Source organism: Aotus nancymaae, unplaced genomic scaffold, assembly GCF_030222135.1.
Source record: "Aotus nancymaae isolate 86718 unplaced genomic scaffold, 86718_ANA_hifiasm-v0.15.2.pri h1tg000058l, whole genome shotgun sequence".
Lineage (NCBI taxonomy): Eukaryota > Metazoa > Chordata > Mammalia > Primates > Aotidae > Aotus > Aotus nancymaae.
The window spans coordinates 49,801,981-49,829,169 of NW_026988472.1; the positions used below are offsets into that span (position 1 = coordinate 49,801,981).

The 27,189-nt window shown below is 39.8% G+C and overlaps 1 long non-coding RNA gene across 1 annotated transcript in view; it reads right to left on the reverse strand.

Annotated features, from left to right (window-relative positions):
• Nucleotides 1-2,134: 2,134 nt before the first annotated feature.
• LOC135269960 (uncharacterized) overlaps nt 2,135-27,189 on the reverse strand; it is a 56,144-nt gene continuing 31,089 nt past the window's right edge. Inside the window, exons 2-3 of the long non-coding RNA XR_010338197.1 lie at nt 2,585-2,656; nt 2,135-2,338 (exon numbers count right to left, since the gene is read on the reverse strand). This is a non-coding gene — a long non-coding RNA (uncharacterized LOC135269960). The remainder of the gene's footprint in view (nt 2,339-2,584; nt 2,657-27,189) is intronic.

Below are 27,189 nucleotides of genomic sequence, written 5' to 3' on the forward strand. Positions count from 1 at the left end.
TATTGTTTTGAGATATGTTCCTTCAGTGCTTGAAGGGTTTTAACATGAAGGGATGTTGAATTTTATTGAAAGCCTTTTCTGCATCTATTGAGATGATCATGTGGTTTTTGTTTTTAGTTCTGTTTATATGATGAATCACATTTATTGATTTGCATATGTTGAATCAACCTTGCATCCCAGAAATAAGGACTACTTGATTGTGGTGGATTAGTTTTTTCATGTGCTGCTGGATTTGGTGTGGTAGTATTTTGTTGAAGATTTTTACATGTATGTTCATCAAGGATACCCAATAGATAATTTTTAAAACCCTCACCCCCTTCCCACCCTTCTCCATTTTGGAGTTCCCAATATCTATTATTTCCATCTTTATGTCTGTGTGTACCCATTGTTTAGCTCCTAGTTATAAGTGGGAACATGTGGTATTTGACTTTCTGAGCTATTTCATGTAGTAGGACAATAGCCTCCAACTCTATCCATGTTGCTGCAAAGGACATGATTTCATTCTTTTTTGTAGCTGCATAGCAGTCCATGGTGTATATGTACCACATATTGTTTATTCAGCCATCATTGATGGATACTTAGGTTGATTCCATTACTTTGGTATTGTGAATAGTGCTGTGATAAACATGTGAGTGTGGCTGGGTTTTTTGGACATAAAATTTCTTTTCTTTTGAATGGAACCCAGAAGTGAATTTGCTGGGTCCTGCTAATTTCTGATCAGCTACCATCTTGAAGTCTCTCCCTGAAGCACTGACCTTTTAAAGAACTGTAAAATATATTTTTCAATCAAGAACAAAATAAAACGAGTCTACTATGGTGGGAAACAAGAGCAGCTCATTTCTGTGGTCAGCCCCCTCAAATTTCATCTCCAAGAAAGGTCAAAAGACTTATGGGGTTGAGTATTTTATATTCTTACACATTTTAATGTCTTAGAGGCTCCAAATGCCAGGGTGGCATTGGCATTTTGATCATCACTTTTCACTTCGTAAAATTTCCAGCTGCAGACAGGATTTCTCATTCTTGGGGCATGAGACGACAGCAATTATTTGACATCGAGAAATCGCAAAATGGCTTTTCTCTCCTTTGTGTGTTTTTCTTGGACTCAATTAAGAGTAGGCTTTCCTGGTTGCTTAGATACTCATCTGTCACCTCTAAAGGTCCCTTCTTATCCTTTGATTACCTACTTTTGACTTTTATTTCATTGCCACTGACTTTGTTAAACTTTACCCAAGTCCTAGTATCCTTGGAAACAGTGATAATAAAGAGGTTCCCCCACTCTTGGAGTTCTGGAAATAGCTTACTGCAAACAACTACCTGTCCCTATATAACTTAGATAAGACTCATAGATGCCCCCTTGTTTACCAAGGACAAGACCAGACTTGGTCTTAGTAGACAGAATGTTGAATAATCAGGGCTACCGAGCTGGGAGTCTGTAATTGAATATGTATGTATGTGTGTGTGTGTGTGTGTGTGTGTGCGTGTGTGTGAGTGTACGTATATATGTGTGTATATATATGTATGTATGTATATATATGTATAAAGTGTGTACACACCCACACAGATATGTACATATTTCACACTGTGCACTCCTTAAAACAGGGTTCCTTTCCAAGATCCTTGGTGATTTTGAGATTTTGCCCCATTAGCTACATCTATTCACTTGCAATCCATTTGCATAGTAAACCACAGGCCACAAAGGGGAAGTGTTCCATGCCAAAGGGCTCAATCTGGACATTATTACCTCTGAAATATAAACAGGGCTTGGAAAAAGTTCTTTTGGCTCAAGAAAATAATCAACTGAATAAACCAAATCTACCCCCAAAGGCAAAGTTCACAGGGATTTAGTATAGTCAATGAGAATTTCTTACCTTTCCATTCCAGTCTTAGCATAGCAGTTTTGAGTCCTATAGAGAAAGATCTACATCAATAGTTTAGGAGGCTGGAAAGCTCCAAGCCACTGTGTCCGTGTGATTCTCTTATTGGCAGATTATAACCAAAATTAAATCTGAGGGTACATGGTTCACATTACTGTTTTAAGGGGGTCTTTTTTGAACTGTTAAAAAGAAAGAAACAAAGGGGCTACATCATTTCACTTAGACTTTTTTTGGTTTGTAAACTTAATTTTTTTTTTTATGCAGTCCTTCTTCTGGCTATTTTCCGAGGCTTTCAGGACTCTAATTTGAATGGAAACTTACTGCTGGGGAGAGCACATCACAATGCCTTATAAAGATCCATCATTTGTCCTTTCTGTAGGGTACCAGTCCACTCTCCGAAGTGAGGCATGAATTCAAGGGGAAGTTGCAGAAAGTGGTTCAAGTCTTATTGTTCTTAAAGGATACTGTCAAGTAGAAAACAAATCTGGGCTTAGCAAGAAGAGATTTTATTTTATAGGATAATTGCAAGGGAGGGGGGATTGCAATTAGGAGAGGGCAACTACTTGCAGTAGGGAGATTGCTTATAGGTACATGTCTCAAGAGTTAGGCAAAAAGGGTTTTGCTTTTATAAGAAGTAAACAAAAGTAAGAATCAGGTGTTGGGGAGTCAGATGCAGGATGATGTTATAGAACAGTCAGAGAATGTCTTACCCTTAGCCCAGCCTGTTCTTAGGAGGTGTGGTCTGCTGGCGCAAGCTGAGGGTGGGGTCCAAGTTCAGGTACCTATGGGAAAAGGAGAAGCTTACACAAAGTTTGGTTCACAAGCATTTTGTTCCATTGGTCAATAGGGAAGCAGTTCAACTTATCATTTATGAAGCAAAAAAAAAAAAAAAAAAAATAGGAATTTGGGCGGCACAACTTTCAAGGCATCATCTTGGAAACAGAGACCAGACCTCACCAGACACTGACTTTCCAACCTCCAGAACTATGAGAAACAGATTACTGTTCTTCATAAATTACTCAGGCTGTGGTATGTTGTTACTGCAGGACAAACAGACTAAGATACAGTACATCTGTTAAAAAAAAATTTAACACTGCTACAATACTGTTAACAATATTAGAGACTGTATTTGGATTTTCCAAGTTTTTCCACTAATTACCTCTCTCTGTTCCAGGATCAAATCCAGATCCCACACTGCATTTAGTCATCATCATATCCTCTAGTCCCCTCTGATCTGTGACAATTTATTGTACTTTCCTTGTCTTGTATGACCTTGACAGTGTTAAGGAGTCCTTGTCTGGTGTTTTATAGAAAGTCTCTCAATTTGATTCTGTATGATGTTTGTCACAATTAGACTGGGGTTTTGGGATTTGAGGAAGGACATGACCGAGGGGAGGTGCCCTTCTCCTTACCATATGCGAGGCTACATGATAGCCACATGGCTTTGCTCTGGTGATGCTGACCTTGATCTCTTGGCTCAGGTGGTACTTGCCAGGTTTCTTCCCTGTAAACTTTTTCTTTTCTCTTTTAACTACAGGGTGATTCTTTCAGAATATAAGTTAGTTCATGGCCACCCTGTCCTCAAAACGTTCTAACAACTTCCCACCTCATTCAGTGCACTCAGAAATGTTTTTACGATTCCTGCTAGTGTGTACATGGCTGGCTCCTGCTGCTGCTGGGCTCTTTGCTCCAACAACTCCCCCTTGCTACCCCATCCCTATCTCACCCACATTGGACTCTTGCTGGTCCAGAAGCACCTGAAGCCCTCTCTGATCCCAGAGCCCATGCCAGTGCCTTGTGCTCTGCAGAAGCATTCTCCCCACGGCCTTGTGTTCCTTTCAGTATCTGTGTTTCCTGCTCAACCTGTGTAAAATGTTGCTGTCACTCAGCACTCTGTCTCTCTTTCCTTGTACCATGTGCTTGTTTTTCCTTTGGATATCTGTGCTTTTGATGTCAGCAGCTCTGATTCTGTTCACTGCACAATCCCAAGCAAGTACTGTGGGTACAACCCTGTGGTAGGAGCTCAAACATATGCATGGCAAATGAATGAGTGAACAAAGGGAAGGTGATAAGTAGCAATCTCTGCATTTGGTTTTACGTGAAGATTGGGAAAATGGGATATTTTCTGCTCCAGTGGTGTATGAAGAAGAAATGCTTTGATTGCAAACTAGGAAACCACAGTGGAACTTTCATCTACCAAAAGTTTCCATCCTATGTGCCAAAGTTTAGGGTTACTATAAGCTCTGTGACATTGACCTGAATTTAAATATCATATTAAACCAATAAGTGAAAAATTTGAGGATTTCCTAAGAAATAAAATTAGGCAACTGTTTAATCAAATATTTATGTGCCTAAACACCTCAGAGAATCACCCATTATGAGGTGAAAGAACTTTGGGGGGCACACTTAGAAGAAGCAGTTGTGATTCTGAAAGAGTTAACTTGGTTCACTTGGGTAAACCCTCTATATCCCAAGAAGTAGCAAGCTTGTTATAGGATTAAGCAAGAATGAATTTCTTTCAGTACCTATTACCCAATAGAACAATAGGAACTCTCACTGGGGAGCATCTGTTTAGATAAAAGAAAACTACTAAGGGCAATTTTAATTAATATAGTTTTATGTATTCTTCTACCTAAGTTCCCATGGTTTTTTTCCCTCTGTTCCTCTGGATCTCTGGACAGTGAGGTTAATGGCCATTCTCACCTAGATAAATATGGTCAATATGAAGGCATTTGCTCTTAATATTTTCTAAGGAACCAGTCTGTTTTCCTTTTTTCTTTCTATTTGTGAATAAACATTTGGAGGAGAATGATTCTGCATCCAGCAAGTCTATATCATATAGTATTTATGGGCCAAAGGAATAGTCTGAAGACAGAGTAAGAGAAAGGTAGAAGCTACATATATAAAATGCTTTATGACAGACTCTCCTCATCATTTATTGTAAGTGAGTATAATGATCAACAACCATCCCCAAAATGAGATCAGTAGAGGCACTCTGCAAAATTTTAGATAAACAATTATAGAACTAGTAGTGAATATTTTCATATATTATCCCAGTGGCTGTAATTAGAAATCTCTTGTTATTAGAAATGTTGCTTCTGCTAATGATATGTTTGGGAATAATAAATAGTAACTATTGATGGTCCTTATTTCCCATTGTTGCTACAGACTCCAATTTTTATTTACCAACTTTGAAACTCAGTATTTCTGTATTTACAGTTATGAGGTCACTTGAGGAAGAGGAAGAGAAAAAATTTCTTACCATCTGTGAAAATAGTAGCTCACTCATCCTCACCAGCCTAAGTGTATAATATTATTTAAGCACCAGCAAGCAAATTCCTAGACTAATCCAGTCTGTGTTTACAGGGTTGTTTTCTAGTGATTCCCCCCACTTTTTTTTTTTTCAGAGACTGCAATATACATGCTGTAAAGAAATTTCTATATTCCTTTAAAAAATGGATAATACAGAACTACTATTGTTAGTAACAGAGTCTCAGGTAAAATACTAGGAAATGCTTTCTCTGGTCAATCGAGTACTCATTATTTTTTGAAGATGAACATAAGATTACTTGAGTAGAACTCGAGGTCACAGTTCTTCAGAAGAACCAAGAAAACCTTAGTAATATGTGAACATTATTAATTTTGAAGAGTTGTATTGCTCCTTTGGCAATCCAGTTGACATTACAATGATTTTTTTTCAATTAAAGAACATTGTATACAATGTTTATTTTATTTTTCCTAAACTCTATTTTTAATGTAAAACTGTAACTCAAAAGCTTTCATATTGGTTACCAAATAGTTCAGAAACTAGTTTTTCAGTAAGTATAAGCATTTTTAAAAATTATACTTTAAGTTCTTGGGTACATGTGCAGAACGTGCAGGTTTGTTACATAGATATACATGTGCCATGGTGGTTTGCTGCACTCATCAACCTGTCATCTATATTAGGTATTTCTCCTAATGTTATCCCTCCCCTAGGCCCCCGCCCCCTGACAGGCCCTGGTGTGTAATGTTCCCCTCCCTGTGTCCATGTGTTCTCATTGTTCAACTCCCACTTATGAGTGAGAACACATGATGTTTGGTTTTCTGTTCTTGTGTTCTGTTCTTTGCTGAGAATGATGGTTTCCAGCTTCATCCATGTCCCTTCCTTTTTTATAGCTGCAAAGGACATGAACTCTTCCTTTTTTATGGCTGCATAGTATTCCATGGTGTGTATGTGCCACATTTTCTTTATCCAGTCTATCATTGATGGGCCTTTGGGTTGGCTCTAAGTCTTTGCTATTGTGAATAGTACCACAATAAACATGTGCGCAGGTGTCTTTATAGTAGAATGATTTATAATATTTTGGGTATATGCCCAGCAACGGATTGCTGGGTCAAATGGTATTTCTGGTCTAGATCCTTGAGGAATTGCCACACTGTCTTCCACAATGGTTAAAATTATTTACAGTCCCACCAACAGTGTAAAAGTGTTCCTATTTCTCCACATCCTCTCCAGCATCTGTTGTTTCCTGACTTTTTAATGATCACCATTCTAACTGGCGTGAGATGGTATCTCATTGTGGTTTTGATTTGCATTTCTCTAATGACCAGTGATGATGAGCATTTCTTCATATGTTTGTTGGCTGCATAGATGTCTTCTTTTGAAAAGTGTCTGTTCACATCCTTCACCCACTTTTTGATAAGGTTTTTTTTTCTTGTAAATTTGTTTAAGTTCTTTGTAGATTCTGGACATTAGCCCTTTGTCAGATGGATAGATTGCAAAACATTTCTCCCATTCTGTAGGTTGGCTGTTCACTTTGATGATAATTTCTTTTGCTGTGCAGAAGCTCTTTAGTTTAATTAGATCCCAGTTGTCAATTCTGGCTTTTGTTGCCATTGCTTTTGATGTTTTAGTCATGAAGTCTTTGCCTATGCCTATGTCCTGAATGGTATTACCTAGGTTTTCTTCTAGGGTTTTTATGCCTTTAGGTCTTAAATTTCATCTTTAATCCATCTTGAGTTAATTTGTGCATAAGGTGTAAGGAATGGGTCCAGTTTCAGTTTTCTGCATATGGCTAGCCAGTTTTCCCAACACCATTTATTAAATAGGGAATCCTTGCCCCATTGCTTGTTTTTGTCAGGTTTGTTGAAGATCAGCTGGTTGTAGATGTGTGGTGTTATTTCTGAGGCATCTGTTCTGTTCCATTGGTTCATATCTCTATTTTGGTACCAGTACCATGCTGTCTTGGTTACTGTAGTCTTGTAGTGTAGTTTGAAGCCAAGCAGTGTGATATTTCCAGCTTTGTTCTTTTTGCTTAGGATTGGCTTGGCTATATGGGCCCTTTTTTGGTTCCATATGAAATTTAAAGTAGTTTTTTCTAATTCTGTGAAGAAAGTCAATGGTAGCCTGTTGGGAATAGCAATGAATCTATAAATTACTTTGGACAGTATGGCCATTTTCACGATGTTGATTCTTCCTATCCATGAACACGAAATATTTTTTCATTTGTTTGTGTCCTCTCTTATTTCATTGAGCAGTGGTTTGCAGTTCTCCTTGAAGAGGTCCTTCGCATCCCTTGTTAGTTATGTTCCTAGGTATTTTATTGTTTTGTAGCAATTGTGAATGGGAGTTCACTCATGATTTGGCTCTCTGTTTGTCTATTATTGGCATATAGGAATGCTTGTGAATTTGCACATTGATTTTGTGTCCTGAGACTTTGCTGAAGTTGCTTATCAGCTTAAGGAGATTTGGGGCTGAGACGATGGGGTTTTCTAAATATACAATCATGTCATCTGCAAACAGAGACAATTTGACTTCCTCTCTTCCTATTTGAATATCCTTTATTTCTTCCTGTTGCCTAATTGCCCTGGCCAGAACTTCCAATGCTATGTCGAATACGAGGGGTGAGAGAGGGCATCCTTGTCTTGTGCCAGTTTTCAGAGGGAATGCTTCCAGCTTTTGCCCATTTAGTATGATATTGGCTGTGGGTTTGTCATAAATAGTTCTTATTATGTTGCAATACACTATATCAATACCTAGTTTATTGAGAGTTTTTAGCATGAAAGGCTGTTTAATTTTATTGAAGGCCTTTTCTGCATCTATTGAGATAATTGTGATTTTTGTCATTGGTTCGGTTTATGTGATTATGTTTATTAATTTGCATATGTTGAACCAGCCTTGCATCCCAGGGATAAAGCCAATTTGACTGTGGTGAATAAGCTTTCTGATGTGCTGCTGGATTTGGTTTGCCAGTATTTTACTGAGGATTTTCACATCAATGTTCATCAGGGATATTGGACTGAAATTTTCTTTTTTTGTTGTGTCTCTGCCAGGTTTTGGTATCAGGATGACGCTGCTGTCATAAAATGAGTCAGGGAGGAGTCTCTCCTTTTCTATTGTTTGGAATAGTTTCAGAAGGAATGGTACCAGATCCTCTTTGTACCTCTGGTAGAATTTGACTGTGAATCCATCTGGTCCTGGACTTTTTGGGGTTGGTATGCTATTAACTATTGCCTCAATTTCAGAACTTGTTATTGGTGTATTCAGGTATTTGACTTTTTCCTGGTGTAGTCTTGGGAGGGTGTATGTGTCCAGGAATTTTTCCATTTCCTCTAGATTTTCTAGTTTATTTGAGTAGAGGTGAAAGAGATAGAGTCACAAAAAACCCTTCCAAAAATCAATGAATCCAGGAGCTGGTTTTTTGAAAAGATCAACAAAATAAATCGGCCACTAGCCAGTCTAATAAAGAAGAATTGAATAGATGCAATAAAAAATGATAAAGGAGATATCACCACTGATCCCACAGAAATACAATGACTTTTTAGCAAATTTTCCAAGTAGTAAGGAATACTGATGTTCCCTAGGTCCCGTAAATCCTTCTCTCCCCTGTAATTATTACTAATAATTCCTTGAATAGTGCAAAATCTAATTTATAAAAAGACACCTTAGAGGTACTCAACAAAATGTTTTAACACAATTTTACATTTTGTCATAGTTGCACTAGAACATTTTAAAAGAAACACAGTAGCCTAGAAATGGTTCTCCAGCCGCCATTCCCTCCCTTTCCCCCATAGCCAGTCAATGCTGTTTACATGATCTTTCTTAGGCCTTTATAACATAAGGCTTTTTCTAAATTTTTAAAAATTCACATAAATGATTTATTTTACCAAAGACTTTTCAGCTTCTTTGTTTCCACTCCACATAGTGTTTTCAAGTTGACCCATGTCAACACCAGCAACCCTAGTTTGTTTTAATTGGCATAGGGATTTCATTTTGTGAATGTATGAGCATCGATCCATTTCCTATTGCTGCATCTTAGGTTTTTGTTTGACTTGTTTTCTATACCAATTAGTGCTGTAGAAAACATCTATGTGCTTTCCTCTCTGTGGGCACGTGGAGGAATATCAACTGTAGGCAATCACAAGCTCAGTGAGATGGTTCAAAGTTGCCAAACAGGAGACCAAATTCAAAGCTAGGGCAAGCCCACATTCCTTCAGATTAAACATCTTTCTAATTGTACACTAGAAAACTAGAAAAGAATGCATAAGCACATAGGCTGTACTTTTGAACAAAATCAGAATATTCCGTCTTAAAGTTTTTTTTGTTTGTTTTTGGTTAGGGAGGAGGTGAAGGAGGTGTTTTTATATGAGCGCTAAGCGAACTTGGGTAATTTGAGATAATCAGCTATAATCAAGCTTATTGGACAATAACAAAGTAAGATGCAATTTGGGGCATTAATAACTATTAAATGTCATTGCCAGCATTGATTATATAAAAGAGACTGGCCAGGTGTGGTGGGTTATGCCTATAATCCCAGCACTTAGGCAGATAAAGGTGAGAAGATTGCTTCAGGTCAAGACTAGCCTGGGCAACATAGCAAGATCCAGTTCTCCACAAAAATGAAAAAAAAAAAACAAGTTTACAAAACAGACTGTGCCTTCTGGGCTGATAGAGAAAGGTACTCACTTCCTTAAAAAAACCAAAGGCTGAACTAAAAGGGCTGCCTTTTGAAACCATAAGATATAATTGCAGGGTTAAGAAGAAACCCTGCAGTTTGGCCATTGGGAGGATTCTACACCAACCTGAGCATCATACAGTAAATGTAAACAGGATAGAGCTCAATGACTGTTGAAGGGAGCTGCCTGGTCTGAAACAGAGCTGGGTTTCTCAGCAAGTCAGTTGTGCCATGAAATGTGTCTTCTAGATTAGAGTTTTGCATCATTTGTTCCTGTCCTCACCACGCAGTGAGAGGCCACAAAATACCAGTCAGCCAAGGAATGTGATCTAGTTCTCATGAGATGAAGAAAAGAGGGAAGGAGAAGCCCATGGGCAGAGAATCAGGATGGCAACTGATGGATCTCAACAACAGAAGAACAACTGTGTTAATTTCTGTGTATTCTCTCATCTGTGGAGCAGCTCTCGTGGTGGCATGTGTGGTCAGCTGAACCGGGCTGTCTTCCATCTCTGCTGTTACTCTGTCTGGATGTGATTCGGAGCATGTTTCCTGAATTCTCATGAGTCTCCATCTCCTGAGTTGTAAAGTGACAAGTGGCAAGCCCTTCAGAGAGTGAGATGAGCCCTGTATGTGACACAGCCAACATACCCATCATTGGTTAGTTCTCTAATCGTTGCATAATGTGTGCCTATTTGTATCTTGCGCAGATGCTGCTCCAAGAGGGCAGGGACTTTGGATTATTTAAGATTGCATTAAAAACACCCAGACCTACTAGAGCTGCGTGCTTACATCTACCCCATCATGGTCAGAGCAAAGCAAATAAATAAATAAATAAATAAATAAATAAGTGAAGAAGCAGCTTTGCCTGGACTATAAGGCCAAGTGTTGCTCACACATTAGACATAAGCAAACTGCAATTAGGGAAGAGATGCCTGGAAAGTCACCCAAGCTTATGGACCTGTTGGGCATATTATCCATCCAATTCCCCAAGCAGTACATACCAGGTGATGGTCGTGAACACACATGGCAGATGTCCAATCAAAGACCTTTAAAAAGGAGTCTGACTGCGAAAAATACACAAAGGATGAACTAAGGGGAAATGAATGTGTGTCCTTTCTAGATGGAGAGGCCTCACCATCAGTGCCATGGAGTTTGCCAATGGGATTGTCTACCACAGATACAGCCTTTCTGCCTCTCCAAGCCAAGGTGATGTGGGTGCCACAGTGTGGAGCCATAATACACCTCACCTATGCTGGCCTCTGCCACTGAGTCTTGTTGAAGCAAAATATATCCAGCTGAGCCTCCATGTATCTCTTGCCAGGTCTTGTTTATGGAAATGAACAGGAACAGGTGAGCATTCCCTAGCTGAAATGCAGCCTGGCTGTGGGATACCCTGCTGCAGAGACTGTTTGCACAGTTTGCGCCTGGCGTGACCACGGTATTGCCATCCACTATGCCCAGGTGCAAGCAGAAAGGATTTGCCTGCATTCATGCAGGATGTGTCCCCATGGAAACTCATAGTTACTGACATCTCAGGTCATGGTGCCCACAAGGGGGATCCTGACTGTGGTCTGTTCATCAAGGTAAGAAGCAGGCATTTTACCTTTCCCTGGTCAAAAGCAACACTGGGTGTAGTTTTCCTCTCTTCTTCCCTAGCTTTAGGAAAGGGCTTGAAAACTCCACATTGTCTAGGCGAGATGATTCACACTTGTAATCCCAGCACTTTGAGAGGCAGGAGGATTGCTTGAGGTCAGGAGTTTGAGACCAGCCTAGGCCACATAGTGAGACCCTGTCTCTACAAAAAATTAGCCGGGCATGTTGGTGCATATCTGTAGTCCCAGCTACTCAGGAGGCTGAGGCAGGAGGATTGCTTGAGCCCAGGAGTTCAAGACCAGCCTGGGAAACATAATGACACTCTATCTCTACAAATAAAAAATTTAAAAATTAGCCAGGTGTGGTGGGTATGCTTGTGATCCGAGCTATTCAGGAGGCTGAGGTGGGAGGATCACTTCAGCCCAGGAGTGCGAGGCTGCAGTAAGCTTTGATCATGCCACTGCACTGTAGCCTGGGAGACAGAGGGAAACCCTTTTTCTAAAAAAATCAATAAAATAATAAAATAGAAAAATCTATATTGGGCGCTTTTTTATCTGGGATTGCCCTACAACACACAATGAAATTTTATCAAAATACCAAAGACAATGCTGGGAGTTAAAGGAAATTGTAAAATGGCAGGCAAGACTCCATTCTGCACGCCATTGCAAACTCATCTCCACTGGGTGCTTTTGAACTCTGCATGAGGTTCTTAATTCGATTTCAGATAATTTTAGATACTGTGACAAATGGGTCACCTTATCTTAAATTGAGTCTCCTTGTGGGCTTTTATAGCAAAAACAAACAAAGAAACAAATAAATCAAGAGTTAAGAGTAGAAATTATTAGCCTGGCTTTAAAATTAGCAAATTGATTCAATTTTTGTACCTTGTGATCAAGAAGTCTGGCTTGTTTGTGAATGTGTGTCATAGCTTCACAGGTAAGAGGTATACTGTTTTCTTCAAAACTATTAAGAAAAAAAAATGCTGACCTTCGTTCTATATATTGATTTAGTTTCTTAAGGTTTCTGAACGTCTTTTAAAGTCATTATCTTAATCATTCCCAATTCTGTTTTTTAAAGAGAAGGTATTTACATGTCTTGTTATGGGCCGAATTTTGGTCCTCTAAATTCAGATACTGGAGTCCTAACCCCCAGGACCTCAGTATGTGACTGTATTTGGAGATGGAGCCTTTAAAGAAATGATTAAGGTAAAATAAAGTCATTTGGGTGAGCTCTGATCCAACAAGACTGGTGTCCTTATAAGAAAAGGAGATTAGGACAGACACACAGAGGGACGATCACTTGAGAACACAGGGAAAGAGGGCATCTCCAAGGCAAGGAGAGAGATCTCAGGAGGAATCAGCCCTGCCCGGACTTGGATCTCAGACTTCCAGCCTCCAGGACGGTAACAGAACAATTTCTGTTAAGTCCCTCAAAGGCAGCCCTAGCAAACGGGTGCACGGACCTGACATAGTATTTAAAGTGTTTCAAAACTTATGAAAGGAATGGAAATTGAAGGGAGTAGTGTAGATGAGGAAGCTCCAAGTAAACCTGTAGTTTTAAAATGGTAAATATAGATCTTATCGACTTAAAGGGAAATCTGTTAATGTAATGTCAGGTTATACAGAGCAAAGCTATTGATGGATAAAAAGAATGAAATTGCTTATTAACATGTCCTTAATTCCTCATCTTTGCTAACGGCAGAGTTTTCCAAATTGGGCACTATTGATATTCAGGTCAGCTAATTCTTTTTTACGTTGGGGGCCATCCTGCTGTGTGCGCTGTTGAGTAGCAGCCCTGGCCTCTGCTGACCCTATGCCAGGAGTACCCCGCTTCACAGCTGTGATAATAACCACAAAACACCTCCAGACATCGCCGAATATCCCTGTGGCTACAAAATTATCCCTCTTCGCCAGTGGAGAACTACTGGTTTATGGGTATTGGGGGCGATGAGAAAAATGGAATACACACTGTCCCTTACAGGGTCTTCTAAATCTGGCCTACAGATACCCCATGGTAGACAGAATAATGCACAATCCTTTCCCCTGGAAAGATGCCCACAGCCCAGAACCTGTGAGTATGTTGCTTTAGACCACAAAAGGGATTTTTGCAGATGCAAGTAGGATTAGAGACCCTGGGATGAGAGTATCCTGAATTATCTAGAGGGCCTGATGTTATCTTAAAGTATTCTTAACATCAGAGAATCTGTCCAACTGAGGTTAGAAAGAAAGAGACAGATATGAGGAAGGAAGCGGGGTCCAAGAGATAAGGCTTCCTGCTTTGAAGTCAGATGAAGGGACCGTCAGGCAAGGAATGCAGGCTGCTTGAGAGCAGATTCTCCCCTGTAGAAGGAACACAGCTCTGCTGACATCTTGATCTTAGCACAGCAAGGCTCTTATCAGACTTCTGACCTCCCAGACTGTGAGATAATAAATTCATGATGTTGGAGGCCATTGGGTTTATAGTAATTTGTTATAGTGACAATAGTAGACCAATTACACCACCTCCATCAGAATGCCCTGGAGTGGGCTACAAATACAGATTCTTAGGCTGTGCTCCAACCTAAAGAATCAGAATCTTCTGGAGGTGGAGCCCAGGAATCTGCATTTTAAACTGGCACACAGAAGGGGATTTGGGGCTATCTGAAATCTGAGAACCATTGTGTTGTATGTCTAAGGGCAGCTTTCCTGTGTGACTGTTACAAAGTAATCCTCCACCTCTGAAGTCAAAAGATTTCTGAAAAAAATATTTCTAAAACTCTAAGCAATTTTCCCCCCTGAAATTAGGAGGAAAAAAGCGGAAAAAGTTTTTGTCCAGCATTATAACCTCATTCAGTTTGTATGCAGTGGATTTGACTATTTTAGTGAAAGGAGCTGACATTTCTTTATTCTCTTTGAAAGCATCTGGTTCCAAGCTGGGACCAGGGCAACTGCGTCCTGTGGGAGTTCCAGACTCGATATTCCAGGTGTTAGCAAAACCCTACTATCTACTATCTAAGGCATAACCTGGTGTTCCCGAAAGGTCTCTCTGGGCTCCAAACAAATTCAGATGGGTGTGCCAGCCTCCCCAGTGCTCCTGCCATCGTACAGATCTGATGCCAAGATGAACTTAGGAGATGATGTTTATGAGAGCAATGCTGAGTTTCATGGAGCTGACATGTCAGTCTTGAGAAAGAACCAGACAGGCTGTGTACTCCCAGTGCCACTCACCTCACCATTGGTGTGGGTCCCAGACAGGGAGGCACGGCTGACATTGTGCTCTGGCCCCAGCTTTCAATAGGAATCAGGGCTTCTAAAATTCTGCACCTGTCTAGCCATATGATAAATAATTTCCTTCTTATTTGTGAGGCAGGAAGTACACAGTTATCCAGGGTGCTTTATTAGGCTTCATGGGGAAAAAGAAAGCAGCTTCAGGTGAGGATCTGACGGAGGTTATTTTAGTGCAGGTGTGGGCTAAAAGAATGGAGGACTGATACAGGGTTTTGTCTGTCTCCCATCTCATCTTCCTGTGTGGGTGTGGCAGGGCTTTCATGCTCAAGAGAAGTTTTTCACACAATTATATCCTCCAAAATAGTAGTAGAAAACTGACTTCTTCACCAGAAGAAGGAAGGTTGAACAAGATGTCTCAGAAACTCCAATTTTACAGGAATGAAGACACATCTATTGTTTTGCCGAATTATCAACAATGGCATAAGGAATCAGTATTGATTAGTCAGGAACTGAAAATTCGACTCTAAATCCGCCCTCCCTCAGGGGCTGGATATATCTTTTAAAGCTTTTCAGAAGGTTCCACTGGAAATTCTTATAGGTTTGGTATCTTAAAATTATATAATAATGGAAATATAGGTCAAGGATTTCAACCTTTTATTTTGTATTATGGAAAAAAAGGGTCAAGCTTATGTGGAGATGCTAAAAAAGCTGAACATAAAATTGCCATACAATCCCACAATCCTACTTGCAGGTATATACCTCAAAGAATTGAAAACTGGGACTCAGGTACTTGTATGCCAATGTTCATAGCAGCATTATTCACAATAGCCAAAAGGTGGAAATAACTCAAATTTCAGTCAACAGATGAATGGATAAACAAATGTACATGTATATGCAATGGCCTCTTATTCAGCCTTAAACAGGAATGTTCTGATACATGGTACATGGATGAACCCTGAGGACATTGTGCTAAGTGAAGTAAGCCAGACACAAAAGGACAATACCTTATGCTTCCACTTTTATGAGGTTCTTAGGGTAGTTGAATTCATAAAAGCAGAAAGTGGAATTCTGGTTGCCAGGGGCTGAGGGGAGGGAATCGGGAGTGATTATACCGTGGGTGCGGAGTTTTAGCTTGGGATAATGAACAAGTTCTGGAGATGGGTGGTGGTGATGGCTGCACTGAACTGTACACTTAAAAATACTTACAGTGGCAAGCTTTTAATGTTCCTGGTATTTCACCAAAAAAAAAAATCTTAATAGAAAAAAGAGATTGATGATTGGGGTGATGAAAATGTTATGGAAATATATAGTGCTGATGACTGCACAATTGTGAAAATGTGAAGCCACTGAATTGTACAATTAAAATGGTTAAAATGGCATATTTTATATGTATCTTATCATAATAAGGAAAACAATCTGTTTCTCCCTCTCTCTGTGTCTCTGTCTCTAAAAAAATAAATAAAATTCAAAATAAGTCAAAACCTCATATGGAATAAGATGGCCCATGGCTCATGATACAGAGCTATTCTTTAGCACAGGGCCCTTGTCTGAAAACTGGGTAATTATACTGTCTCCTTGGAGAAATTGCAAGTGTAGCCCAAATGCTGACAGTCTCTTAAGGCACAGAAGCCATGGCAGTATTTGCTGCCAGAGTACCCAGCACAGAAGGCAGAAGCTTCAGCCCTGGGCTGGGTGTATTGATGGGACATCATGCGTGGCCTGGCCATTTTGGGAAATCTCAGGGCTGTGTGGATGGTGCTGTCAACATCATAAGGACTCAGAGGTGCTCCTCATCTCTGGCCTGGGACTGCAGATTATGAAGATGAGGAGTGAGGCTTTGTCATGACTGCTGGGGCTGCCCTGTCCCCAAACATCCCTGCTCAAGCCAAGCTGAGGTCTCCTGGTGCTCCTTCCCTCTGCCATCTGAAGAAGTAGAAGCCGAATGCACAGGAAGCTGTGGATGCAACCATTGAGGTCAGATTCCTGGAGCATAAATAGGGTAAGAAAGGTAGAAAGGGGTACCAGATGCAATTAGTAAATAATTTAAATAATAAAGGTAATTTATTTTTTGAGAGACAGAGACATAGTCTCTGTTTGCCAGATGCAAACAGAAAATGTCCAACAGAGTCGCTTTCCAGTTCTCACCTCTTCCCAGTAGCCATGTGAGCAGAGACGTGAGCCACGCTTAGCGTTGCTTCACAACCTCCCTGCAGCTGCCACCCTGCCCACGTGCTGCTTTCTGCCTGTGCCTCACCGTGGATTCTGGGTGGTCCCTTGCTTCAAAATCCCAAGCACTCGCTCACCACCAGGTGCCAGCAACTCCTATCCATTGTGCCTGGAGTTGGAAACATTTCCCGTTCTCTCTTGTCCAGTGCCATCTGCTTGTTTTTCCTCATCTGGCCCTTGTCTCTCATGACCAATGAAGAAATAAGACCCTAGCTTCCCATTGTTCCTTACTCTTCTCCTGTGTTCCATATTCGCCAAAATAATCTGTTTCTGCTCCTCTCTGAGTAGAAAGACTCAAGTGCTGACATGTTTCATCTGCCTCTGTCTCGCGAAGCTCCGTACTTTTGAGCTATATCCACCTAAGTGAACCTCTAATTGGAGCTATGACTGGCTTCTGGACATTTCTTATCCTGATCTGGGGCTCCTTCATCAAATGTACCTGAGGGCTTGATGAGAGAAACTCTCTAGAGGGATAATTTCTCCTGCTCTGCCAGGAGAGTTAGTAACTGAGGAGGGGGTTCAGTCAAGCACTGGGTACACAGTTGTCATATCTCTTTGAATTTTCCATATCCTTTCATTTATATATTCTAATATCTTGCATACATTTTGCATCTGGCCAAACTAATGACTTTTTAAAAGCTAATTCATTTTTTAATCAATATATAAAAATTGCATTAATTCATGGTGCAAAAAGATGATGTTTGGAAATATGTGTGCAATGCGGAATGGCTAAATTGAGCTAATTCTCATATGCATCACCTTGGATACTTACTATTCTTTTGTGAAGAGAACACAGAATCTCTCTCAGCAATTTTAAAGTATACGATATAATGTTATGAACTACAGTCACCATGTTGTATGGTACATCCCTTGAACTCATTCCTCCTGTCTAACTGGCATTTCGTATCCTGGGATCAACATCTCCCCAGTCCTCCCTGCTGTCAACACCCTTGGTCAACATTCTGCTACTCCACTTCTAGGAATTCAACTTTTTTAGATGTCACAACCAACAGCTTCTTAGGGTTATTTATCAGTCACATTTTTTCCTGAGTACCTCTGAGTTTTAGCCCTTAAATGATTCCTGAGTTAAATTATACCATTGGCTCCATCACAGATATCCGCATTAGATAACGCTGTTTTTCATGTTCCTCCGTAATCTTCATTAGTGAAATACATTTGCATCAGGAAACTTTACTAGCACTCTCCTGATCTTACCCCTAATATCATGAAAAAATTCTCCTTGCAGCATGCGTTTCGATTACGTGCCCTGTTGGGCATCGTTCTGCTGGAAATTCTGAGAGTTCTGGTAGAGGAGGTGACTCGGCCCAAATGTTTACATTGAACACCTCGATTACATGTGGGCTTATGAGCCAGTCCTTGGATCACATGATTTTCTCACGTCCCTTCTACCACCCTCCCTAGGTTTACAAAATCATTTTCTTTTATAGGTAAGTCCATCATGGAAAGGAAAAAAGAAAATGAAAATAGCATCAGGACTAGGACAAAGGTGAAGCGAGTGATCAGTTGTCTGAAGCACAAAATTTAAGGGGGCACCAAAAAAAAAAACCTCAGTAATCAAGATATGTGATATTGGCATGCAATATTTTAAAAGACGAAGTTGGAAAATGATTGCCCACATGCCAGCTGCCTGTTTTTGTAAATAACCTTTATCACAGGGCAAAACTAGGGGAAGGTGAGGGGGCTGGGTCTGGCTAGTGGAAGTGGATCCTGTCTTTATTTAAAATTCTGGCACTTTAATTTTGATTTTTATGATATTGCATTGCACTGCAATATTAATTTTCTTGGTGATGGGGTGTTTCAGCACCCTTTAGACTTTGTGCCAGAGACCAAGCATTCTTCTCACCTAGTCCAAACCTTGCAATCAAGGTCACAAATCAGAAGCTAGAAAAAAAAAAAGGTAGTGAATGACTTTAAAAAGGAAAAATAGACATAGAGAAGCTTTCAAAGGCTTTCTTGAATTTGCTTTGACTGGTTATCCACAGGGGTAAACTTGACGGAGGGTAGAGTGGTAGCATTAGAAGGAATACAGGAGTATTTTGGTAGATTATAAAATGCTTGAAAATGGATTGTGGTGATGGCTGCACAATTCTGTGAATGCACTAAGACCCACTGACTTGCACACTTTAAATGGGTGATTTCTTTGGTATGTGAATTATATCTTAATAAATATGTCACAAACCCAAAACAAAGAATAAATGCAAATCAGATCAGATTAACATTCTCTCAAGAATTGCTCCATGCACTCTGAATACATTCTAAATGCATTAAAAATTAAATGGCAAGCAGACTCAATATTTATTTTTCTCTGCACACTTACCCCTCTGCCAGCCCTCCAGTTACCTGATTTACCTGGGAAGCCTGGGTCAGCTAGAGCTTGAGATGGATTTTTACTCTAGCTCTGGGACTTGCAGGAGAAGGGGAGGAGCGACTCAAAGCCCCTCTCCAGCCTCTTCCCTAGGGCTGTTAATAAAAATGATAGGCAATGGAATTTCCCTAAAGAACATTCAACCTGGAAGGGGTCTTGGTGGTACATAGTGCCTATTTGCAGATGAGGAGACCACAGGTCTGAGAGTCCCAGAGCCACACAGCTGGTTATGAAAATATGGTGGCCCACCTAAATGGAGTTACGTGGTATCGCACTTCACTTAGACAAGACTATTCTAGTCTGATTCAAGTCAATAGACAAGACTAGTTATTCCTTTTGTTAATTCATCTTCACCTTAGGTTAAATGTATAGCAATTCTTTAACACTGCTAAATAAAGTCTATTTCAGCTGAATTGATTCAAATGGATGACTAATATGCATTTAAATGTCTCATTTTCAGTGCCTTTTAAAATTTGCAAAGAAAAGTGTTGTGGTGAAAAACATGGAAATGTTTGCTCTTTGTAATTTTGACTATTGATGATAACTGTTTTAGGACCTTAGATATATGTGGGATTGTCAAGGGCACTTCAGAAAATCTTTAGATATTAATGTTTTCTTGGGAAATTTGAAATAGAAAAATATTAATGATTTATTTTAATTATGTACTCACTTTCTTGACTTTGATATTATAAAGAATTACTCTTTTAAAGACAGAATTTTGTTTGAGGGGTTTACTTGTTTCTAATTCTGAACTCAAGGCTGAGTGTCAATGAATATCCCTTTTAATAACGATGTTGCTGATGAGAATAGGTATTTGTGGAGTGCTTTCTATGTGTGGATTGAGGTTGGCCCCATTGATATTTGGGGCTGGATACTTCTCTGTTGTAAGGAGTTGTTGGGTACATTGTAGGATGTTTAGCATCATCGCTGGCCTCTCCCCTTGATGTGGGTGCATTGCTCTCCTCAAGTTGTGACAATGTAAAATGTCTGCAGATACTGCCAAGTTCCCCTGGGAATAGAATTGGCCTGGCTGAGGACCACTCGTGCATCTATGCTGGCCTGAGAGCTTTGATAACATCACCTCTTTTAGCTCTCATGAGACATATGAAATAAGAATCATCATTGCCTCCATATTTAAAACTAGGAAACAGTGTTAAAGCACTTAAAGAGCTCGAGCTCAGCCAATACGTAGGGGAGCTTCACTGGGTGTGTGCTATCTCTTAATATGAGGAAAATAGTAGGTATAATGATTAGAAAATATAAACCATACAAAACACATTGGTGGTATTGTATAAAGTAAAACCGCCATAAGGTACAGCATTGCCACTTCTTTACATTTACTCTAGAGAATTGAAAACTTATGCTCCAACGAAAACCTATACATGAATACTCAGAACTTTATTTATGATAGCCAAAAGCTACAAACAATGCAAAGTCCTCTAATGAGTAGATGGATTGCTAGTAGTAAAATGGAAGTAGTACAAATTGCTACTTTATATAATCACCTATTATTCACCAATAAAAGGAGACAAACTATTAATACATACAACAGGGCCAGGCACTCTGGCTCATGCCTGGAATCCTAGCACTTAGGGAGACTGAGGAGGAAAGATGGCTTGAGTCCTGGAGTTTGAGACCAGTATGGACAACACAGGGAGGCCCTGTCTCTAAAAAAAATTTTTTTAAATTAGTCAGGCATGGTGGTGCACACCTGTAGTCCCAGCTACTCAGGAGGCTGAAGTGGAAGAATCGCTTGGGCCCAGGAATTTGGGGCTGCAGTGTGCTAGAATTGCACTACTGCACTTCAGCCTGGACGGCAAGTGAGACCCTATCTCTTTACGTGTGTGTGTGTGTGTATGTGTTTAAAGATATATATATATATCACATATGTGTGTGGGTATATACACATACACACATATATGTATGTATATATATACAGAACAGTTCTGTCACCCCTCAAAACTCTCTCATGCTATCATAATCATCCCCTAACCCTAACCCATGGCAACCACCAATCTGTTCTTCATTGCAGTGGTTTGTTTTTGAGAATGTCAAATAAACTGAACCATACACTTCTGATATTGGATTAGAACAATGTTTTTCTTGTGTTCTTTCTCATGTCATTTCATCCTCTCTTTGTTTAAAAATAAAAAACAAAACACATTGACTCAGATTTAAAACACATTGAACACATGAGGTATAGACTTTGAGCACATACATGTACATATGTGTATGTGTATATATATGTATATATATACATATATACACATACACACAACTTGGATGAGTCTTAAAGACATGTTCCTACATGAGCAAGAAGCTAGTTTCAAAGAATTACATACTGTATGCTTCTGTTTATTTGACATTCTCAAAAACAAACCACTGCAATGAAGAACAGATTGGTGGTTGCCATGGGTTAGGATCGGGGAATGACCATGATAGCAGGAGAGAGTTTTGAGGGGTGATAGAACCGTCCTGTATCTTATGATGGTGATGGTGGTTAGAAGACTTTAGGCCAGGCGTGGTTACTCCCTCCTGTAAGCTCAGCACTTTGGGAGGCTGAGGCAGGAGGATCACATGTGGCCAGGAATTCAAGATCAGTCTCACATAGTGAGACTCCATCTCTACAAAAAATAGTACATTAGCCAGGCATGGTGGCATGTGCCTGTAGTCCTAGCTGCTTGAGAGGCTGAGGCAGGAGGATTGGTTAAGTCTGTGAGGTCAAGGCTGCAGTGAACTGGGATTGCAGCACTGCACTTCAGCCTGGGTGACAGAGCGAGACCCTGTCTCTTGGAAAAAACAAAAGACTATATGTGTTAAAATTTATGAAACTGTACACCAAAAGAATAATCTATTATATATATGAAAAATTTTAAAGATCTAAACAATCCTTAGAGGAGATTGCCCAATGGAATTTTGGAAGATAGAAGAGACTGTTCTTCAGTCTCAAATGCTTCCTAGGGAGACATCTTGCTTCTGCTCCTGGTACCATGTTGTTTCTGGCCCTGAAAGAGTTTGCACCTTGGCCAAAAGCCATGCATTCCCTGCTCCCTGCCTAACTTTGTAAGAGGCCAAATTGCATGCATCAAAAAGTGAGTAGTGGAGATTACTGGTTCATTATAAATAGGTTATTAAAAATTCCATAACTAGTACAATTTTAAAACTTCAGTGATCAAAGAAAGTTTCCATCTTTCTTTGTTCGGATTCCTTCACTGATAGTTGAATCATGCTTACTTTTTCTTCCACCTCATTCTTGACTTCCATCTTGAAGTGTTTTCACTTAGTCTTTTAATGTCCTTTCTTCCCCCTTCTCCTTCAAGTTTTTCTGCCTTAATGAGGAGCCAACCTTCTTTTTGCTTTCCTTCCCACTTGGACAGCAATCCCATGGTTTGAAGGAGCTGAGCAGTCATTTGCCCTGCTGGTAATTCAGAATTCTGTCTTAGATCCATTCTGCTAATACCCTTGAGAGTTATGTGTTGGACTTCTGTTCTGAAACCTAGGATCCAGCCAGATTTTAAAAGGCATGGGATAGCAGAATGCAGCAATGAACCCTGATGAAGAGAAAGTGCTGGCATATATAAAACGTGAATTTCCTCATCGCGTGGGTGGGCTTTGCTGGCAAGCAGGTGTCTACAATTTTAAGTTAGCTTTTATGACAAATGAAAATTGCTTCTGTCTTTGGTAGCTAGTGAAAAATGCAGCTAAACTTAAATTTTATTTCAAGTGACTTTTTCTTAGGTCCCTCATGCTGTGTATATGCATTTTAGTTTATTTTTCTCACTTCTATAGCTGTATCTGTTTTGAGAAGCATAGATTTATACTATTCTGTAGCAGGGGTCGGCAAACAACCACCAATGGACCAAATTTGGCCTGCTACATGTTTTTGTAAATACAGTTTTACTGGGACACAGCCACATTCATTCATGTATCTATAGTCTATGGCTGCTTTTGTGCTACAACAGCAGAGCGAAATATTTACTATCCAGCCCTTTACACAAAAAAAACCTTGACCTCCTGGACTCAACCAATCCTCTCACCTTAGCCTCCCGACTAGCTAGGACTACGGGTGCATGCCACCATGCCTGACTAATTTTTAATTTTTTTGTAAAGATAGGATCTTCCTGTATTGCCCAGGCTGGTCTCAAACTCCAGAGCTCAAGCTATCCTCCTGCCTTGGCCTCAGAAAATGCTGAGATTACAGGTATGAGCCACTGCACTTGGCCTATATTCTTTCAATACGGTCAAAACAACACACTTGAATTGTTTAGTAAAAGAAGATTTTAAAATAATAGTATGATTTTACACCAAGTTCTGTACCTTGTATGCTCTACATCCTCCCCAGATAGTCAGTCCCCTCTCTCTCCTTTTCTTCATAGGTGTTAATTTTTTTTAATGCCTATACTCTTTGATATCATACAGTTTTTTTTTGCAACTACATAATTTGCAACAACCACTGTAAGGAGGTGAGAGAATGTATAAATCCATGTAATCTAAACATGATCGTGAAACATGTCTCAACTCTTTTCAAGCTATCTGCAAATTGGGAAGAAAATCCTACATACAAAAATGAATTACTTTAATTTCATAATTCTCTTTTCATCAGGCTCATATCTGTCACAGTGTTTCATTTTGGGGGAGATGAGTCAAATACTTTCTAGTAGGAAGAAGAAATGGGATAAAATACTGGCAGCAGTGATTGGTAACCAGATCAGCATTGTTTAGTATATGAGACTAGAGTTTATTGGCATTTGCACAGTATTTATGTTTTTGTTCTTGCATTTGAAATATCTTTTTTGTTATTCTTCTGAAAGACCAGCAGGAGCAGCATTATTTACTTGTTTTATGTTTTGATTTCAATTTTTTATTTGTCTCTAAGGTGTGGAAAGTTATTATTAAGTGTTTATGATTTCTTAGTATGCTAACGAATGCCAATTCTTTCTCTATAACCTTTATCAGTGAATGTAGTATAGAAAAAGAAACAAAGATTATCCTTGTTTTTTTTCCTGATGGCCTTAGAGTCCAGATAGAGTGTGGCCCTGCTACCTTGAAGGGCCAGTTGCAGGTCACTTTCAAGCCAATGTGCAGAGTCTTAAATGGAAGCATTTTTCACTTCTGATATTGGATTAGAACAATGTTTTCCCTGCGATCTTTCTCTTGTCATTTCATCCCCTCTTTGTTTAAAAATAAAAGACAAAACTCATTGACTCAGATTTAAAACACATTGACCACATGAGGTATAGACTTTTAGCATTAGAGATCTTGCACCTTTATAACCACAGGCATTAGAGACTAGAGAAGTAACACAAACTGAGCACCAATCCCATACAAGACTTGGCAGTAGCTTCCTTACATGTGTAAGCTCAGTAATACAATTGTACATGTGTGGTAGATACATTTTAGAGAAGAGATAAGGGCTCAGAGAAGACAAGTGATTTGTACACTAAACTCTCAAGAATTTCATTGGGGAAATGGTTGTGTGACAGGAAAAAGGGAAAGAGCCAGAGAAGGCCATCAGATGGTTCTGATCCCACTAAAATCTGACCTGGAATGAAGAAGAAAGAGAAAGTTGAGTGGAAACATTCCAGACTGCCTTGAACTCTCAGGAAGTTTCAGTCACACCATTGGGAGTCCTTGAACCAAAGTGTGCAGACAAAGACGTCCCATGTCTCCCAGAATGGGTCTGTGTCGCTGCTGCCACTAAGTCTAATCATTAGTGAGAGTTGCTTACAGGAAGCATTACTTCACTGCAAACACAGGAATTCTAAAGTGGGGGTTCTTGCCCCCTTACACTCTCTGCCTTGAGACATGGGTGAGAAACACCATCAAGCTACCATATAACGATCAAGTGCTTGGCTTCTCCCGAGGGCAAAGCAGAGCCACTGTGAGATGTTAAGCAGTGACACAACCAGATGACTGCTTTACAAAGATCAGCCTGTAGCTGCGTTGAGGGTAAATTGGAAAGACAAAATCTAGAGGTCTTGCGAGTCAGCAGAGTAGCTATTTCCAATAATTCCATGAGGGTATAAAAAGGATCTTCCTTGTATGTGCTGAGGTGAATGATTCAAGAAATATGTCCAAGAAAAATTTGTGTGGCTTGTGATCCACGGGAGGAGAGCAGCAGATGAAGACGATGGCAGGGGGTGCCTATTGGTGGGAGGCTGGGGAAATGACTCATGTAGTTTTAGGGAGCTGATGAGGAAAGAGGCTCCAGATGGAGACACCTAGGAAGATGCCAAAATATAGTTTGGAATCTAGAAGAGACGGTGGGGCTGGAGGTCGAGACCTGGGAGGGAGGAACAAAGATGGGTATGATTGGGACACATGAGAGCAGATGAAGATGACTGAGGGCTGGGATCCTTAGAGAGCTGTGACCTTTCAGAGCAAGTGGAGGACAACTCATTGCAAGTTTGCATGGAGTTGTAATTTGGACTTAAATCAGAAGAAAGTGATAAAGTAATAGTTGAATGAACAGCGGTTTTGCAGAGAAGGACTAACAAAAGCCATGAAAAAGCTAGAGAGGCAAAGATGGATGAGGACTGCAAAGAATTCATTATATTTAACAAGTAGGAAGTCAATGGCATCCCCAACAGAAACATCAACTTTTAGTTGAGCAGCTGTTACATGCGCCATAGTTTGAATGTGTGCACCTCTCCAAAATTTGTAAGTTGGAACCTAAACCCCAAGTTGATGGTATTAAGAGGTGGCATCTTTAGCAGGATGATTAGGTCATGAAGGCACTGCCATCATGAAGGGATTATGCCCTTGTAAGGGCATCTTCCACCACTGAAGACACAGCAAGAAGGTGCCATCTTGGAACAGAGGGCAGCCCTCACCAGACAATGAATCTGCCAGTGCCTTGATCTTGGACTTCATAGCTTCCAGAGCTGTGAGCAATAGACTTTTATTTATATAAATTACCCTGTCTAAGTTTTTTTGTTATAGCAACAGGAATGAAGTATGAAAATGTTCAAAAATCATTTTTGGATAAATAACAATGAAGATGTTTTATTTTTAGTGTTAGTTTTCAAAAATGTTTCTATTTATGTCTATTTGTTAAAACCACAAATTCCCTATAACTGATCTTATTATTTCCATATGATAAGCGAGATAAGAAAGGCACAGGATAGTGACATGTGGTCAGAGAGTAATTACCAGTGGAACTACAAGCCTCAAATCCAGGTACACTGGTTCTCCAGTTTTGCAGGAAGGACTGTTGCTAGTCATCTCCTACCTGTCCCATACTGATGACTCACCCTTTCTGGGACACCTTTGCTCCTTCAACATGATTGGAGTTAGAGATATCAAAAGGATTTTAATCTGGTCTTATATTTTGCTTCCCTGTAGTATTTAATTACTTTAAAAGGAGCAAATTATATGCTGTTACACATGGGTTAGCTTCTGTTGTGCATGCAGCAAAGACTGTTTTATAGAATTATTTCTCTTTTGCCCTAATTGTCCAAAAGCGAGTGAGTCACTGAACTTTGAGAAGCTTCTATCTCTCGTTGCAGCTATTAAATTGATGCCTGTCTTGAATGGAAAAACACACAGTGGAAAATTTTAAGATATGCTTCTTGCATCTGCTCAGCCAGGAAAAACCCACAGTAGGATAACGTGCTCCTTGTCTTTGCAAACCCACTAGATAATGGTGTGTTTCACTAGCCATTTGCACATACCCTTACCTGAGTCATGCCTGCTCTTTTCTTTTCCTTGGCACATCAGGATGTGCATATCTTTGATATTTTCATGTTATAAGCAAAGTCCACTGGGCTCTTTGAAAATTTAGCCTAAGGTACAGTTGGGTTGTCATATTTGTTTCCCACACCTAAAACATGCAGTTACATCATTTTCTAATTATTATGTTCACGTGGAGAATTAGTAATGGACAGATATTCAGCCTACTTATGTTGGATCTGGAAATCTAATTTAGATGGAAAGAAGAAGAAATATGTGGCGTCCTAATAAAATAA